Source organism: Spinacia oleracea, chromosome 2 (assembly GCF_020520425.1).
Source record: "Spinacia oleracea cultivar Varoflay chromosome 2, BTI_SOV_V1, whole genome shotgun sequence".
In the NCBI taxonomy this organism is placed as follows: Eukaryota; Viridiplantae; Streptophyta; class Magnoliopsida; order Caryophyllales; family Amaranthaceae; genus Spinacia; species Spinacia oleracea.
The window spans coordinates 807,433-827,704 of record NC_079488.1 but is presented as its reverse complement, the minus strand read 5'-3'; positions in this window follow the sequence as shown (position 1 = coordinate 827,704).

The window sequence follows — 20,272 nt, the reverse complement described above, 5'->3', positions numbered from 1 at the left end:
TTCAGGTGGACGAGGACGAGGTGTCATTCCTCAGAGAGTCAGGGGTATCATCTACGAAGTAAGTCTTATTTATGTTAAAATTTTGATATAAAAACATTACCTTTTGCTAGGATTTTTGTTCCAAGTTTTTAAGGTGATATTTAATTTGAGATTATTTTTTATCTTTTATACTCATGTGTCATTATGCTTACTGCCCACCAAGTGTTTGACAAAATGAAATGAACATATTTTTTGAAGGACTTCCATTAGGGAGTATATTTTTTGATTTTAGGTTTTCCAGGTTTATGAATTGTCGAAATTTGATGCATGTTTCAGAAATCGAAATTTTGTTTATTTGTTAATCAATATGAAGTTTGTTAAAAAAGCCATAATGACACTTGGATTTCAAGGGCAATAAAAGTAAAAGTATTAATAATAATATGGCAAATTTTGTGGAACAATATTCATGCTTATGAGTTATGCCTGCTATAAGTAATAACTTGCTAACATTCTTGATGCGATCTTTAAATCTTGAAAATTTGATGGCTACGGAGGAGTTGATATGGCCTTTAGATAGGTGTATAAGATATATAAATCGTTTCCATAACTATTATGTGGTACGGTACAGACTACAGAGTCCTTATTGCAGAATTCTTCCTCGAGTTTTATCACAACATGACTTCTCCTCCAACATGATAAGTATTCGTGATGAGTGTTTTTTTCCTCTCTAGACATTAGAGTTGTTCCGAGTGTGGAACTGGGAGGACGTTCCGGAGTGCCTTGGCCCTGTCAAGCAGAGCAAACGTGAGCTAACCTCGGGGGTTTAACCGAGGAAACCCCCTCCGATGCCTAAGTCAGCAAATAGATAAGAAGTCTTTAGAGAGGGAATATAGAGAGAAGGTGGAGCAAGTACCGTGTGTAAGAATCTGTCCCATCATGAATGATGTGGGTGCTATTTATAGGCGTACTATTCTGTACTTTGGCCTACTCGGATGCCGCCACGTGTATGCTAGTTGTACGGGATCATATCCAGAGAGGACAGAACATCAATGACAGAGCAAACCCTGACACCCAGGGCACACCCAAGTCAAAGAAAGACTCTAAACCCCAAGCCAAGTATATGCAGCCCAGGCAGATCAAACCTCCCCAGATCACGTGTAAAGACACAGAGCAGAGCTAGGCAAAGCTGCATCAGTCCAAGAAGGGACCTGCAGGCTAAACGACAACGACAAGGAATAAAGTACATCGCCGTCATACACGTGGCGGCATCCGAGTAGGCCAAAGTACAGAATAGTACTCCTATAAATAGCACCCACATCATTCATGATGGGACAGATTCTTACACACGGTACTTGCTCCACCTTCTCTCTATATTCCCTCTCTAAAGACTTCTTATTTATTTGCTGACTTAGGCATCGGAGGGGGTTTCCTCGGTTAAACCCCCGAGGTTAGCTCACGTTTGCTCTGCTTGACAGGGCCAAGGCACTCCGGAACGTCCTCCCAGTTCCACACTCGGAACAAGTGGCGCTAGAAGGAGGGGACTTCCCAGACCTTGCCTCTAAAAGACCTACCCTCCCACAAAATGACTGAGTCAAGCGAACCGATAATCCAGCAGATAGAACCACCCACCTCTAGAAACAACCAGAGAATCACAAACGTACCTTTGTTCGGCATGCCTCAGAGTCTTGGTCCGCCAAGAGAGACACCACAACCCAGAGCTATGGCAACCCCCAGCCAGGGCCAGGGCATCCCAGTTCCAACCAGTGCCTCACTAGCACGGTTGGGGGCACAGTTCTCACCCGACCAGATGCGCACAGCCATAGAAGTCCTGACCTTCCTTACCCAGACAACACCGCAAGCCCAGGTCATGAGGACAGCCCCAGAGGTTGAGGTTGAGCAGAGGAGGAAACGTCCCAGACCCCAAAACAGTCCGAACGTCTGGAGGAGGAATCTGCAGCAGGAGATGGAAGGGGCTGACAGCCAAGAATATGAGGCAGAAAGTATCACGCCTAGCAGAGCTCAACCCAGAGCGAGAACCGAACAAGCACCCAGCCAGAGGCACCACTCCGGGTCAGGTATGCCAAATCCCACCCGAGCAATAGTTAAACCTGATAATTCCCCTTTCTGTGATGAGATACTCTCGGAGAAAATGGAAAAGATAAAAATGCCCACCTGCAAATATTCCGGAAAGTCAGACCCAACGAATCACCTCTCTGCCTTTGGAGGACACATGATGCTATATACCAACACAGACTCTATGTGGTGTAAGGTTTTCCCTTCCACTCTGGAGGGGATAGCACAGAGCTGGTTCGGTAAAATACCCAAGGGCACCATAACCTCTTTCCGGCAGTTAGCCATCTTGTTTCGCACCCAATATGTGGCAAACATTGCCAGAGAAAGGATGACAGGGGAGCTGATGTCAGTCATCCAAGGACCTCAGGAATCTCTGAGGGAGTACATATCCAGATTCAATATGGAGGCATCGAATATACCCAAGTTACAGCAAGAGGTAGCAGTCCTGGCTATGATGACTGGTCTGCGGGATGGAGAATTCAAGAGTTATCTGGGCAGAAAGTCATTCACAACCCTGGCAGAGGTACTGGGGAAGGCAAATGAATTCATAAAAAGTGAAGAGATTGGCAGAGCAACCTCACGACGATATGTAGCAAGTGAGAACAATTACGGTAGTCAGAGCAGAAAAGAGCCGTACAAAAAAGAATACCCGGACAAAAGGGAAAATCAGCAGCCCAGAAAAGATTGGCACGGGCAGGTCAGAGGAAGGGGTAGTGAGTTCAAAACTGAAAAGCGAGGCAAATTCAACGAATACACTCCTCTGGTTGCATCCAGAACCCAGATTTTTGCTATCAGCAAAGAGGATGAGAAATGGCAGAGACCACCGAAAATGTACAACAAACACAGGGACACGAAGAAGTACTGTGATTTTCACAAGGATCATGGTCATCTCACAGAGGAATGCACTCACCTGAAAGATAACATTGAGGACCTGATCCGAAGGGGGTACCTAACACAATTTAAGGCAAAGAGCTCATACAGCAGGACCTACGAAAACAGGGATGATGAGGGTCGATTTGATAACAGGAAGACAGAGCAAAAACAGAACCACCCAGCAGAGCAGAAGAGGTCGAATGATATACTGGTCATAACAGGAGGACCAGTCTACGCTGGTACTACAGCCAGCGGTGCTAAGGCCAGTGTGAACGAATTTAAACACCAGGTTAATTACCACAACTCAGGAAAATGGCCTGCCCCTCCAAAAATCCCACAGTGCACTTTTACAGAAGATGATTGCAAGGGCATAATTTATCCCCATGATGACCCAATGGTGTTAGCTCTGGATGTGGCTAACAGAAAAATCCATCGAATCCTGATAGACGGAGGAAGCTCTGCAAACATTCTATTCTGGCCAGCTTTCCAAGAGCTGCAGATTGAAGAGAAGCACGTAAAGCCAGTTAGCTACCCAGTAATTGGTTTCACAGGAGCAACGGTGATACCAGAAGGAATAGTTAGCTTACCTGTCCAAATTGGGCAGGGGAAAGATATCAAGGATGTCATGGTTGATTTCATGATAGTCAAGGTACCCGCAGCATACAATGCCATTCTGGGCAGACCATTTATTCATGATGCAGGAGCAGTGGTGTCTACTTATCACCTCACCATGATGTACACAACGAATGATAACAGATCAGCTAAGGTCAGGGGAAACCAAGAGCAGGCTAAGAGATGCTACCACACAGCCCTGAAACAGCCACCCAGACCCCCGCCCCTGGCAGAGGCAGACATTCCCTTGTCCAGAAAGAGAAAGAGAGCAGAGCGTAAAAAAGACGCACTACTGGACATGGAGAATTTTGAGCATCGTGAAGAAGGACTGTTAAAACCAGCCCCAGCAGAAGAAACAGAAGAGATAGAGCTGGAGGAAGGAGTAGAGGACAGAACAGTCCGAATTGGCACAGATATAGACCTTTCCCTGAGGGTAAATATCATCGATCTGTTGCGAGAACACGCGGACATATTTGCCTTCTCTGCCGACGAAATGCCAGGGATTGATCCCAACGTCATGGTCCACAGGTTGAATGTTAACAGAGAAGTCAGACCGGTGAAACAGAAGAAGAGAGCTTTTTCGACAGAGAAGAATGTAGCCATCCAGGAAGAGATCAGCAAACTATTAGCAGCCAAATTCATAGAAGAGTGTGACTACCCGGAATGGTTGGCTAATGTTGTGATGGTAAAGAAAGCAAATGGTCAATGGAGGATGTGCGTAGACTTTACAGACCTAAACAGGGCTTGTCCGAAGGATTGCTACCCGCTACCCAGAATAGATCAACTGGTGGATTCCACCAGCGGGCACGCCCTGCTGAGTTTCATGGATGCCTTTTCGGGCTATCACCAGATCAGTTTGTTAGAATCAGATCGGAAAAAAGCCGCCTTCATCACAGACGCTGGAGTTTACAACTACAGGGCTATGCCATTTGGTCTAAAGAACGCAGGGGCCACATACCAGAAACTGGTAGACAAAATATTTGCAGGACAAAAAGGCCGAAACGTGGAGGTGTATGTAGATGATTCCATAGTCAAGAGCAAAAAGGAGGGTGATCACATTAAGGATCTGAAGGAAACTTTTGCAACATTGAGGCAATTTGGTATGAAATTAAACCCAAAAAAATGCGTGTTCGGTGTTAAGTCTGGAAAATTTTTGGGATTCCTGGTCAGTCAAAGAGGAATTGATGCCAACCCAGAAAAAGTAGAGGCCATACTCAACCTACCAGAACCAAGAAACATACGAGACATCCAGAGGTTGACTGGGAAAATGGCAGCACTCACCAGGTTCATCAGCAAGTCCGCAGACAAGTCTCTCCCCTTTTTCCAGGTGCTAAAGGGAAACAAAACATTTAAGTGGGGAGAGGAGCAAGAGAAAGCATTCAAGGAGGTGAAGAACCATTTGAAAAGCCTCCCAACCATAGCCAGACCAGAAGTGGGGGACATATTACAGCTATACATCTCTGCCTCCAAGAAAACTGTAGCAGCGGCTCTGGTAGTCGAGAAGGATAAAATCCAGCAGCCAGTCTACTTTGTCAGCCACATCCTCAACCCAGCAGAACAGAGGTACCCCCTGATTGAAAAAATGGCCTTCGCCATCATGATAGCTGCCAGGAAATTGAAACCATACTTTGACGCGCATAAAGTGCAAGTGTTGACTAATCAGCCTTTAGAGAAGTCATTGCAGAGGCTAGATACCTCTGGTAGACTCCTGAAATGGGCAGTGGAACTCTCAGAATATGACATCGAGTACAAACCCAGAACCGCCATAAAAGCACAGGCACTGGCAGATTTCATTGCAGAGGCATCATACGAGGAGGAGGAAGAACCATTGGGGACTTGGCAGATCTCAGTAGACGGCTCCGCCGCAATCACAGGGTCGGGCGCAGGTATCATAATGGTGTCACCAGAAGGCAACATTTTCGAATATGCTATAAAATTTAAATTCAAAGCTTCAAATAACGAAGCAGAGTATGAGGCGGCAATCGCAGGAATCCAGATGTGCAAAGCAGCAGATGCTAAGAAAATAGTGCTCAAAACCGATTCACAGCTGGTGGCCAGCCAATATAGAGGCGAATATGAAGCCAGAGAACCGTCTATGCAGAGGTACTTGGCCTTGATGAAAGAAGCAGTAGCCCAGCTAGAAAGCTTTGAGATTCAACTGGTTCCCAGGGCAGAGAACAGTCAAGCAGACGCCCTATCCAAGTTAGCAAGTTCGACGCTACAGGACTTGGAAAGAACAGTGATGGTAGAGGTCCAGGAAGAAAAGAGCATTGACAAAAAGCCTGTAGTCAACTTCATTGACACTGAGCCACAGTGGTATGACAGTATAGTCTCATACAAGCTGGGAAGGGGCCTTCCCACAGCAGAGCAAGAGCAGAAAAAAGTAAAACGAAACGAGCATTGGTTCGTCATTTACCAGGGTAAACTGTACAAGAAATCATTTTCGTTGCCTCTGCTGAGATGCATATCAGCAGAGGAGTCACAACGAGTCATTGAAGAAATACACGAGGGAATATGTGGAAACCACATAGGCGGCAGGACATTAGCCTTGAAAGCTCTCAGAGCAGGATATTATTGGCCAACCATGGTAAGTGATTCTCAAGCATATGTTAAAAAGTGCGACAAGTGCCAGAAATTCGCCCCAGTGATCAACCAACCCTCTAATGACTTACAGCCAATCATCAACCCCATACCATTCGCCCAGTGGGGAATGGATATTCTGGGACCATTCACAGCAGCAAGCGGGGGAAGAAAATTTCTGATCGTGGCAGTTGACTATTTTACTAAGTGGATCGAGGCAGAGCCCACTAAAAGCATAACAGCCAAACGGATGAAGGATTTCATCTGGAAGAACATAGTGACAAGGTTCGGCATCCCAGAAAGTTTGGTCTTCGATCATGGAACACAGTTCGACTGCACTCCTATAAAGGATTATTGCGCTGAACTAAGAATAAAATTCGCATACGCATCTGTGTGCCATCCCCAGAGCAATGGTCAGGCAGAGGCAGCAAATAAACAAATCCTGGGAGCACTGCGAAAGAAGGTAGAAGATTTTAAGGGTGCATGGGCCGACCTTATTCCAGAGATCTTATGGTCCAACAGGACCACTGAAAAAGAAGCAACAGGAGAAAGTCCTTACAAACTAGCTTTTGGGGCTGAGGCGGTCCTGCCTGTCGAAGTGGGTCTACCTAGCTTTAGAGTGCAGTACTATGAGGAAGGCACTAATGAGCAGCGTATGAGGGAAGCGTTAGATCTCTTACCAGAAGTCAGGCTGCAAGCAGAACTCAAATTGGCAGCAAACAAAGAAAAAATGAGCAGGGCATACAACAAGAGGGTAAAGCACAGACCTATGCAAGTGGGGGATCTGGTCCTCAGAAGAACAGCTACCACTGGAAAGGGAAAGGCAGAAGGAAAATTCTCTGCCAATTGGGAAGGACCTTACCAGATCACAAAAGAGGTAGCCCCAGGCTCATACCATCTAATGACGATGGAAGGAAGAGAATTGAAGAATAGCTGGAATGCCAACATGCTAAAGAAATACTATGTATAGACACAAGAAGTTAATACTATAACAAGGCAATAGAAGCCAGAGTAGTTCTTCACTTTTGTAATTTTCCACGCTTACAAGCATAATGAAAATTGGCCCAGCTACCTTCGATAAGAAGAAAGTGCGTCAGGTCTCTTGGAAAAGTAAAAGGTGAACGGCTAAAACTCGTAAAAAAAAGGGGGGGGGAAACGCTACCCACGAATAACTTGGTCTGATCAACCAAGTTATTGGGTAAGTTTTTTCTCAACGAGATTTAAGCAAAAACTTTTCTCGAGCTTTGTCCTGGCCAAAGCCAGGACAATTCAATAATACGCAGCCAAAGTAGGCTGGAATAAATATGAAGATACTTTTTGAGCTTTGTCCTGGCCAAAGCCAGGACAATTCAATAATACGCAGCCAAAGTAGGCTGGAATAAATATGAAGATACTTTTTGAGCTTTGTCCTGGCCAAAGCCAGGACAATTCAATAATACGCAGCCAAAGTAGGCTGGAATAAATATGAAAATACCTTTTGAGCTTTGTCCTGGCCAAAGCCAGGACAATTCAATCATACTCAGCCCAAAGTAGGCTGAAGTAAACACACAAACACTTCTCGAGTTTTGTCCTGGCCAAAGCCAGGACAATTCAATAAGGCACAGCCAAAATAGGCTGAAGCAAATGCGAAAACACTTCTCGGTTTTTGTCCCGGCCAAAGCCAGGACAACTCAACAATACACAGTCCAAAACAGGTCGAGGCGAATATAGAAATACTTTTTGAATTTTGCCCTGGCCAAAGCCAGGACAATCAAGCATGCAAAGTGGGTCAAATGGAAATATGGGGGAAACAAAACAATAAAAAATAGCAAGCAAAAAACCACAAGGTAAAAGGCAGCATAAGCACGACGAGTTAACAAACAACGGGACCGGCGGCTATACCTCAAAAACTTATGCAATGTACAGCCCTACAAAAATGGCCACTGTTGATCAAAACTAAAACCGATAAATATTATCCCCAGAAACAAATTCTTACTCTCCACGCAGGGAGGACAAAAACAACCAGAAAAAATAAACTACGCATTGGCTGAGGTAGTGCAAGATGAACATGGGGACAGCCGCCTGTGCCATTATTGCCCAACATCATCTTCAGCATCAGACAGAGGCAATTCCCCAGGGTGAACATTTTCAACACAATGATCAGGCACCCCATCATCTTCTGGCACCGCACCGCCCGCAGCTAGAGACGCTTGCTCGGCCCCCCTCTTCTTTCTCAAAAGCTCAACATGGAGCCCAGCCAACCAAGCAGCTTCGATTGGAGACCAGTCAAGATCAGGATGCTTCTCTTGCACTATTAGCGAAGCAGCCTTCCACCCGCCATCATAGCTCTGAGTGCGCAGAGCATACTGCTCATCTGACCGACGGAAGTCGCGAACGGCAGCCGCAAGCTGATCTTCGATGGAGTTCTGCAGTTGGGCCATCTCATTGTCATGAGACTGCTCAACAGAGAGAAAGTCTTGCTGGAGAGCCTCAATTTTCTGTTGTCCGGTGACCAGATCAATTTGGGCCTGAGAAAAGCTAGCCTGCAGCTGATCACGCTCTTCAGTAACAAGCTTCAATTGATCATTAGCCGAAGTAAGACAGGTCGAAGATAACTCCAGATCAGCAGTGAGCTCCTCAATTCTCTTCTTTTGGGCCTCTATGTGAGCAACGTTGGCAGCAAGTCGTTTCTGGTAAACTATGAAGACTTCTGTCAACTCACGAACAGCGTTGCCACACTAAGAACACAGAAAGAGAGACAAGCATTATAAGTTGGTGCATAACAAAAGAAACGAACCAATGTACCAAAGGAGAAGAGAAGTAAACCAAGTATACCTCCATGACCTTCTGGCAGGCATTCGCCCCAGGAGTATACAAACGCTCTTTGGGCAGGTCGCTGGGCAACTGCAGACCTCTTAACATCCTCAGGGCAAGCGTCCCGCCTTTCTCAGGGTAGTTCCCATATAAGCTTTCTGATTCGGACACATCCCAGCGCGGGACAAAAGTACGATCCAAAGCAGCAGGACCAGAGAAGATAGCAGCCAGCTCAGGGTCGGCCTGGGGACGAATGTCGAGAAATTCTTTCTCAACAAACTCCTTATGCCGACCCGTGATATGCAGGTCAAGATCATCAGCAGCCAGATCACTTCCTTGAAGCTCGTGCTCCAAAAACTGTCGAAGAGAGCTACCAGAAGTGTTGCTACGATGGGGATCAGCCGCAGAAGGGGAGGCTCGAAGTTGCTCAGCTCCGCTATCAAACCTAGGTTGTTTCCCAGGACGCTGAACAAAAGGCGGCTCCTCAGCTTCGATATCCACAGGTTCCGACGCAGAGCCCGAACAACCTGGCTGGTCACATACCTCACCAGCCACTTCCCCAAAATCATGGCCTGCATCCTCTGTCGGAGCTTCGAGCCCAGCCTCGAAATCGGCTCGGTCACGACGAGAGCCTGACAGAGCACCACGATGGGAAGCTCCGCGAGATGTCTGCCCTCGACGAATAGGAGTGCTCGCAGAACCAGTGTTTGTAGAGGAGACCACTCGAGACACTCTGGGAACGATCCCAGAACCGCCACCCCGACCAGAACGGCGGGTAGAACTTCTCCTGCTGCCCTCTATTTGGTCAGCCAAAATTTGATACCCATTCGCAGCAGGATCGGGGGGAGCAGCGCAGATGAAAGAACCATCAGCCCGAACACCCAATTCCTCAAGATTCAAGAATTGACGACCTAAAACAAAAAAAAAAGTAAGTAAAAAAAAAAAAAAAAAAAAAACTCGCACAAAGAGAGAAGAAAACGTGAAGTGAAAAAGTAGCACAGAACTAACCTTGAGGGTGAGTAGAACAAAGAAACATAGCGGACAGCACGTCATTCCGCAGAACATAACTTGAATGCGGAAGCCAAACACGAGGCAACCGCCCAACCTCTTTACCAGCAGCATTAAACTTGGGCTCAGATGAAAAATGCTCAAAAGCCCTCTCCTCCAAGACAGCACCATCCAAAATCTCGACTCCCTCTAGCCGAGTCCGAGGTCTAACAAAGCCCCGAGCAACAGGAAAGTCAGCAGGGACAGCGAGCCAGTAAAACCTATCCTTCCACTCCTTTTGGCCGGTAGGCATCCCATGGCAGGTCAATCTTCCACGATTGCAATAGATGGAAAACCAGCCAATCTTGTTCCCAGTACCGCTGTTGCGCAGATGATGGACTCGCTTACAGAGAGAAAGGGTCTCAGGAAACTCCAAAAACCGACAGACCCAAATATAGCTGATCAAAGTACGAACAGCGAAGGGATGGAGCTGAGCTAAGCAAACGTTGAAGGCACGAAGAATCTTCACCAGGGTAGGATCCAGAGGAAAGCGCAGACCAAAATCCAGACTATAGGCATAAACGCCTATGCACCCCTCTGGTGGATGAGTAATCCGAGCATCATCGTCTGGCACGATGAGTCGATAACCATCAGGCAGACCATAAAACTCCTTACCAACAACAGCGTGATTCTCTTTTCGCGCATCATCAGTCCACTTAGTGTTCAGCTTCGCGTGTAAGGGACCAAAAGCAGAGGCCTCAGAAAGGAAGGGCGTCGAATCCCCAGGAACGACATTCTCTTCCACGTAGTTCGGAAAAGGCCTCATCTCATTCACCTGGGCCAAAATATCCTCCCCACCAGCTTGCCCACCCACGGAAATAGTGACATGGTTGGCCATCATAGAACGAAAAATAGATTCCCGGCGTCTGTAAACACGCAAAGACAGTTCAGACTCATTAGCTCCAGCAAGCTGCTCAAAATCATCTAACCAGGCCTGTTCAGACAGAGGCTGAACATCAAGCCCTGGGGGGACATTGGACGGCGGATTTATCCTAACTATCCGCGACAGATAATCATGGCGCATCTCCCTAAGAGTTTGACGTAAAGATGGGGACAGGTCGGCCGTAGAGTCAGGACACCCAGAATCACCCGCATCTGGGGGGGGCGGCTCCTCCCCAGAGGATTCATCGTCAGAGGACAAAGGAATCACAACAGGCACAGAGCGAGACAAAACATCATGCATTGATTTGGTTCTGTGCTCAGCAGAAGGAGGGGACTTCCCAGACCTTGCCTCTAAAAGACCTACCCTCCCACAAAATGACTGAGTCAAGCGAACCGATAATCCAGCAGATAGAACCACCCACCTCTAGAAACAACCAGAGAATCACAAACGTACCTTTGTTCGGCATGCCTCAGAGTCTTGGTCCGCCAAGAGAGACACCACAACCCAGAGCTATGGCAACCCCCAGCCAGGGCCAGGGCATCCCAGTTCCAACCAGTGCCTCACTAGCACGGTTGGGGGCACAGTTCTCACCCGACCAGATGCGCACAGCCATAGAAGTCCTGACCTTCCTTACCCAGACAACACCGCAAGCCCAGGTCATGAGGACAGCCCCAGAGGTTGAGGTTGAGCAGAGGAGGAAACGTCCCAGACCCCAAAACAGTCCGAACGTCTGGAGGAGGAATCTGCAGCAGGAGATGGAAGGGGCTGACAGCCAAGAATATGAGGCAGAAAGTATCACGCCTAGCAGAGCTCAACCCAGAGCGAGAACCGAACAAGCACCCAGCCAGAGGCACCACTCCGGGTCAGGTATGCCAAATCCCACCCGAGCAATAGTTAAACCTGATAATTCCCCTTTCTGTGATGAGATACTCTCGGAGAAAATGGAAAAGATAAAAATGCCCACCTGCAAATATTCCGGAAAGTCAGACCCAACGAATCACCTCTCTGCCTTTGGAGGACACATGATGCTATATACCAACACAGACTCTATGTGGTGTAAGGTTTTCCCTTCCACTCTGGAGGGGATAGCACAGAGCTGGTTCGGTAAAATACCCAAGGGCACCATAACCTCTTTCCGGCAGTTAGCCATCTTGTTTCGCACCCAATATGTGGCAAACATTGCCAGAGAAAGGATGACAGGGGAGCTGATGTCAGTCATCCAAGGACCTCAGGAATCTCTGAGGGAGTACATATCCAGATTCAATATGGAGGCATCGAATATACCCAAGTTACAGCAAGAGGTAGCAGTCCTGGCTATGATGACTGGTCTGCGGGATGGAGAATTCAAGAGTTATCTGGGCAGAAAGTCATTCACAACCCTGGCAGAGGTACTGGGGAAGGCAAATGAATTCATAAAAAGTGAAGAGATTGGCAGAGCAACCTCACGACGATATGTAGCAAGTGAGAACAATTACGGTAGTCAGAGCAGAAAAGAGCCGTACAAAAAAGAATACCCGGACAAAAGGGAAAATCAGCAGCCCAGAAAAGATTGGCACGGGCAGGTCAGAGGAAGGGGTAGTGAGTTCAAAACTGAAAAGCGAGGCAAATTCAACGAATACACTCCTCTGGTTGCATCCAGAACCCAGATTTTTGCTATCAGCAAAGAGGATGAGAAATGGCAGAGACCACCGAAAATGTACAACAAACACAGGGACACGAAGAAGTACTGTGATTTTCACAAGGATCATGGTCATCTCACAGAGGAATGCACTCACCTGAAAGATAACATTGAGGACCTGATCCGAAGGGGGTACCTAACACAATTTAAGGCAAAGAGCTCATACAGCAGGACCTACGAAAACAGGGATGATGAGGGTCGATTTGATAACAGGAAGACAGAGCAAAAACAGAACCACCCAGCAGAGCAGAAGAGGTCGAATGATATACTGGTCATAACAGGAGGACCAGTCTACGCTGGTACTACAGCCAGCGGTGCTAAGGCCAGTGTGAACGAATTTAAACACCAGGTTAATTACCACAACTCAGGAAAATGGCCTGCCCCTCCAAAAATCCCACAGTGCACTTTTACAGAAGATGATTGCAAGGGCATAATTTATCCCCATGATGACCCAATGGTGTTAGCTCTGGATGTGGCTAACAGAAAAATCCATCGAATCCTGATAGACGGAGGAAGCTCTGCAAACATTCTATTCTGGCCAGCTTTCCAAGAGCTGCAGATTGAAGAGAAGCACGTAAAGCCAGTTAGCTACCCAGTAATTGGTTTCACAGGAGCAACGGTGATACCAGAAGGAATAGTTAGCTTACCTGTCCAAATTGGGCAGGGGAAAGATATCAAGGATGTCATGGTTGATTTCATGATAGTCAAGGTACCCGCAGCATACAATGCCATTCTGGGCAGACCATTTATTCATGATGCAGGAGCAGTGGTGTCTACTTATCACCTCACCATGATGTACACAACGAATGATAACAGATCAGCTAAGGTCAGGGGAAACCAAGAGCAGGCTAAGAGATGCTACCACACAGCCCTGAAACAGCCACCCAGACCCCCGCCCCTGGCAGAGGCAGACATTCCCTTGTCCAGAAAGAGAAAGAGAGCAGAGCGTAAAAAAGACGCACTACTGGACATGGAGAATTTTGAGCATCGTGAAGAAGGACTGTTAAAACCAGCCCCAGCAGAAGAAACAGAAGAGATAGAGCTGGAGGAAGGAGTAGAGGACAGAACAGTCCGAATTGGCACAGATATAGACCTTTCCCTGAGGGTAAATATCATCGATCTGTTGCGAGAACACGCGGACATATTTGCCTTCTCTGCCGACGAAATGCCAGGGATTGATCCCAACGTCATGGTCCACAGGTTGAATGTTAACAGAGAAGTCAGACCGGTGAAACAGAAGAAGAGAGCTTTTTCGACAGAGAAGAATGTAGCCATCCAGGAAGAGATCAGCAAACTATTAGCAGCCAAATTCATAGAAGAGTGTGACTACCCGGAATGGTTGGCTAATGTTGTGATGGTAAAGAAAGCAAATGGTCAATGGAGGATGTGCGTAGACTTTACAGACCTAAACAGGGCTTGTCCGAAGGATTGCTACCCGCTACCCAGAATAGATCAACTGGTGGATTCCACCAGCGGGCACGCCCTGCTGAGTTTCATGGATGCCTTTTCGGGCTATCACCAGATCAGTTTGTTAGAATCAGACCGGAAAAAAGCCGCCTTCATCACAGACGCTGGAGTTTACAACTACAGGGCTATGCCATTTGGTCTAAAGAACGCAGGGGCCACATACCAGAAACTGGTAGACAAAATATTTGCAGGACAAAAAGGCCGAAACGTGGAGGTGTATGTAGATGATTCCATAGTCAAGAGCAAAAAGGAGGGTGATCACATTAAGGATCTGAAGGAAACTTTTGCAACATTGAGGCAATTTGGTATGAAATTAAACCCAAAAAAATGCGTGTTCGGTGTTAAGTCTGGAAAATTTTTGGGATTCCTGGTCAGTCAAAGAGGAATTGATGCCAACCCAGAAAAAGTAGAGGCCATACTCTACCTACCAGAACCAAGAAACATACGAGACATCCAGAGGTTGACTGGGAAAATGGCAGCACTCACCAGGTTCATCAGCAAGTCCGCAGACAAGTCTCTCCCCTTTTTCCAGGTGCTAAAGGGAAACAAAACATTTAAGTGGGGAGAGGAGCAAGAGAAAGCATTCAAGGAGGTGAAGAACCATTTGAAAAGCCTCCCAACCATAGCCAGACCAGAAGTGGGGGACATATTACAGCTATACATCTCTGCCTCCAAGAAAACTGTAGCAGCGGCTCTGGTAGTCGAGAAGGATAAAATCCAGCAGCCAGTCTACTTTGTCAGCCACATCCTCAACCCAGCAGAACAGAGGTACCCCCTGATTGAAAAAATGGCCTTCGCCATCATGATAGCTGCCAGGAAATTGAAACCATACTTTGACGCGCATAAAGTGCAAGTGTTGACTAATCAGCCTTTAGAGAAGTCATTGCAGAGGCTAGATACCTCTGGTAGACTCCTGAAATGGGCAGTGGAACTCTCAGAATATGACATCGAGTACAAACCCAGAACCGCCATAAAAGCACAGGCACTGGCAGATTTCATTGCAGAGGCATCATACGAGGAGGAGGAAGAACCATTGGGGACTTGGCAGATCTCAGTAGACGGCTCCGCCGCAGTCACAGGGTCGGGCGCAGGTATCATAATGGTGTCACCAGAAGGCAACATTTTCGAATATGCTATAAAATTTAAATTCAAAGCTTCAAATAACGAAGCAGAGTATGAGGCGGCAATCGCAGGAATCCAGATGTGCAAAGCAGCAGATGCTAAGAAAATAGTGCTCAAAACCGATTCACAGCTGGTGGCCAGCCAATATAGAGGCGAATATGAAGCCAGAGAACCGTCTATGCAGAGGTACTTGGCCTTGATGAAAGAAGCAGTAGCCCAGCTAGAAAGCTTTGAGATTCAACTGGTTCCCAGGGCAGAGAACAGTCAAGCAGACGCCCTATCCAAGTTAGCAAGTTCGACGCTACAGGACTTGGAAAGAACAGTGATGGTAGAGGTCCAGGAAGAAAAGAGCATTGACAAAAAGCCTGTAGTCAACTTCATTGACACTGAGCCACAGTGGTATGACAGTATAGTCTCATACAAGCTGGGAAGGGGCCTTCCCACAGCAGAGCAAGAGCAGAAAAAAGTAAAACGAAACGAGCATTGGTTCGTCATTTACCAGGGTAAACTGTACAAGAAATCATTTTCGTTGCCTCTGCTGAGATGCATATCAGCAGAGGAGTCACAACGAGTCATTGAAGAAATACACGAGGGAATATGTGGAAACCACATAGGCGGCAGGACATTAGCCTTGAAAGCTCTCAGAGCAGGATATTATTGGCCAACCATGGTAAGTGATTCTCAAGCATATGTTAAAAAGTGCGACAAGTGCCAGAAATTCGCCCCAGTGATCAACCAACCCTCTAATGACTTACAGCCAATCATCAACCCCATACCATTCGCCCAGTGGGGAATGGATATTCTGGGACCATTCACAGCAGCAAGCGGGGGAAGAAAATTTCTGATCGTGGCAGTTGACTATTTTACTAAGTGGATCGAGGCAGAGCCCACTAAAAGCATAACAGCCAAACGGATGAAGGATTTCATCTGGAAGAACATAGTGACAAGGTTCGGCATCCCAGAAAGTTTGGTCTTCGATCATGGAACACAGTTCGACTGCACTCCTATAAAGGATTATTGCGCTGAACTAAGAATAAAATTCGCATACGCATCTGTGTGCCATCCCCAGAGCAATGGTCAGGCAGAGGCAGCAAATAAACAAATCCTGGGAGCACTGCGAAAGAAGGTAGAAGATTTTAAGGGTGCATGGGCCGACCTTATTCCAGAGATCTTATGGTCCAACAGGACCACTGAAAAAGAAGCAACAGGAGAAGTCCTTACAAACTAGCTTTTGGGGCTGAGGCGGTCCTGCCTGTCGAAGTGGGTCTACCTAGCTTTAGAGTGCAGTACTATGAGGAAGGCACTAATGAGCAGCGTATGAGGGAAGCGTTAGATCTCTTACCAGAAGTCAGGCTGCAAGCAGAACTCAAATTGGCAGCAAACAAAGAAAAAATGAGCAGGGCATACAACAAGAGGGTAAAGCACAGACCTATGCAAGTGGGGGATCTGGTCCTCAGAAGAACAGCTGCCACTGGAAAGGGAAAGGCAGAAGGAAAATTCTCTGCCAATTGGGAAGGACCTTACCAGATCACAAAAGAGGTAGCCCCAGGCTCATACCATCTAATGACGATGGAAGGAAGAGAATTGAAGAATAGCTGGAATGCCAACATGCTAAAGAAATACTATGTATAGACACAAGAAGTTAATACTATAACAAGGCAATAGAAGCCAGAGTAGTTCTTCACTTTTGTAATTTTCCACGCTTACAAGCATAATGAAAATTGGCCCAGCTACCTTCGATAAGAAGAAAGTGCGTCAGGTCTCTTGGAAAAGTAAAAGGTGAACGGCTAAAACTCGTAAAAAAAAAAGGGGGGGAAACGCTACCCACGAATAACTTGGTCTGATCAACCAAGTTATTGGGTAAGTTTTTTCTCAACGAGATTTAAGCAAAAACTTTTCTCGAGCTTTGTCCTGGCCAAAGCCAGGACAATTCAATAATACGCAGCCAAAGTAGGCTGGAATAAATATGAAGATACTTTTTGAGCTTTGTCCTGGCCAAAGCCAGGACAATTCAATAATACGCAGCCAAAGTAGGCTGGAATAAATATGAAGATACTTTTTGAGCTTTGTCCTGGCCAAAGCCAGGACAATTCAATAATACGCAGCCAAAGTAGGCTGGAATAAATATGAAAATACCTTTTGAGCTTTGTCCTGGCCAAAGCCAGGACAATTCAATCATACTCAGCCCAAAGTAGGCTGAAGTAAACACAAAAACACTTCTCGAGTTTTGTCCTGGCCAAAGCCAGGACAATTCAATAAGGCACAGCCAAAATAGGCTGAAGCAAATGCGAAAACACTTCTCGGTTTTTGTCCCGGCCAAAGCCAGGACAACTCAACAATACACAGTCCAAAACAGGTCGAGGCGAATATAGAAATACTTTTTGAATTTTGCCCTGGCCAAAGCCAGGACAATCAAGCATGCAAAGTGGGTCAAATGGAAATATGGGGGAAACAAAACAATAAAAAATAGCAAGCAAAAAACCACAAGGTAAAAGGCAGCATAAGCACGACGAGTTAACAAACAACGGGACCGGCGGCTATACCTCAAAAACTTATGCAATGTACAGCCCTACAAAAATGGCCACTGTTGATCAAAACTAAAACCGATAAATATTATCCCCAGAAACAAATTCTTACTCTCCACGCAGGGAGGACAAAAACAACCAGAAAAAATAAACTACGCATTGGCTGAGGTAGTGCAAGATGAACATGGGGACAGCCGCCTGTGCCATTATTGCCCAACATCATCTTCAGCATCAGACAGAGGCAATTCCCCAGGGTGAACATTTTCAACACAATGATCAGGCACCCCATCATCTTCTGGCACCGCACCGCCCGCAGCTAGAGACGCTTGCTCGGCCCCCCTCTTCTTTCTCAAAAGCTCAACATGGAGCCCAGCCAACCAAGCAGCTTCGATTGGAGACCAGTCAAGATCAGGATGCTTCTCTTGCACTATTAGCGAAGCAGCCTTCCACCCGCCATCATAGCTCTGAGTGCGCAGAGCATACTGCTCATCTGACCGACGGAAGTCGCGAACGGCAGCCGCAAGCTGATCTTCGATGGAGTTCTGCAGTTGGGCCATCTCATTGTCATGAGACTGCTCAACAGAGAGAAAGTCTTGCTGGAGAGCCTCAATTTTCTGCTGTCCGGTGACCAGATCAATTTGGGCCTGAGAAAAGCTAGCCTGCAGCTGATCACGCTCTTCAGTAACAAGCTTCAATTGATCATTAGCCGAAGTAAGACAGGTCGAAGATAACTCCAGATCAGCAGTGAGCTCCTCAATTCTCTTCTTTTGGGCCTCTATGTGAGCAACGTTGGCAGCAAGTCGTTTCTGGTAAACTATGAAGACTTCTGTCAACTCACGAACAGCGTTGCCACACTAAGAACACAGAAAGAGAGACAAGCATTATAAGTTGGTGCATAACAAAAGAAACGAACCAATGTACCAAAGGAGAAGAGAAGTAAACCAAGTATACCTCCATGACCTTCTGGCAGGCATTCGCCCCAGGAGTATACAAACGCTCTTTGGGCAGGTCGCTGGGCAACTGCAGACCTCTTAACATCCTCAGGGCAAGCGTCCCGCCTTTCTCAGGGTAGTTCCCATATAAGCTTTCTGATTCGGACACATCCCAGCGCGGGACAAAAGTACGATCCAAAGCAGCAGGACCAGAGAAGATAGCAGCCAGCTCAGGGTCGGCCTGGGGACGAATGTCGAGAAATTCTTTCTCAACAAACTCCTTATGCCGACCCGTGATATGCAGGTCAAGATCATCAGCAGCCAGATCACTTCCTTGAAGCTCGTGCTCCAAAAACTGTCGAAGAGAGCTACCAGAAGTGTTGCTACGATGGGGATCAGCCGCAGAAGGGGAGGCTCGAAGTTGCTCAGCTCCGCTATCAAACCTAGGTTGTTTCCCAGGACGCTGAACAAAAGGCGGCTCCTCAGCTTCGATATCCACAGGTTCCGACGCAGAGCCCGAACAACCTGGCTGGTCACATACCTCACCAGCCACTTCCCCAAAATCATGGCCTGCATCCTCTGTCGGAGCTTCGAGCCCAGCCTCGAAATCGGCTCGGTCACGACGAGAGCCTGACAGAGCACCACGATGGGAAGCTCCGCGAGATGTCTGCCCTCGACGAATAGGAGTGCTCGCAGAACCAGTGTTTGTAGAGGAGACCACTCGAGACACTCTGGGAACGATCCCAGAACCGCCACCCCGACCAGAACGGCGGGTAGAACTTCTCCTGCTGCCCTCTATTTGGTCAGCCAAAATTTGATACCCATTCGCAGCAGGATCGGGGGGAGCAGCGCAGATGAAAGAACCATCAGCCCGAACACCCAATTCCTCAAGATTCAAGAATTGACGACCTAAAACAAAAAAAAAAAGTAAGTAAAAAAAAAAAAAAAAAAAAAAAAAAAAAAAAAAAAAAAAAAAAAAAAAAAACTCGCACAAAGAGAGAAGAAAACGTGAAGTGAAAAAGTAGCACAGAACTAACCTTGAGGGTGAGTAGAACAAAGAAACATAGCGGACAGCACGTCATTCCGCAGAACATAACTTGAATGCGGAAGCCAAACACGAGGCAACCGCCCAACCTCTTTACCAGCAGCATTAAACTTGGGCTCAGATGAAAAATGCTCAAAAGCCCTCTCCTCCAAGACAGCACCATCCAAAATCTCGACTCCCTCTAGCCGAGTCCGAGGTCTAACAAAGCCCCGAGCAACAGGAAAGTCAGCAGGGACAGCGAGCCAGTAAAACCTATCCTTCCACTCCTTTTGGCCGGTAGGCATCCCATGGCAGGTCAATCTTCCACGATTGCAATAGATGGAAAACCAGCCAATCTTGTTCCCAGTACCGCTGTTGCGCAGATGATGGACTCGCTTACAGAGAGAAAGGGTCTCAGGAAACTCCAAAAACCGACAGACCCAAATATAGCTGATCAAAGTACGAACAGCGAAGGGATGGAGCTGAGCTAAGCAAACGTTGAAGGCACGAAGAATCTTCACCAGGGTAGGATCCAGAGGAAAGCGCAGACCAAAATCCAGACTATAGGCATAAACGCCTATGCACCCCTCTGGTGGATGAGTAATCCGAGCATCATCGTCTGGCACGATGAGTCGATAACCATCAGGCAGACCATAAAACTCCTTACCAACAACAGCGTGATTC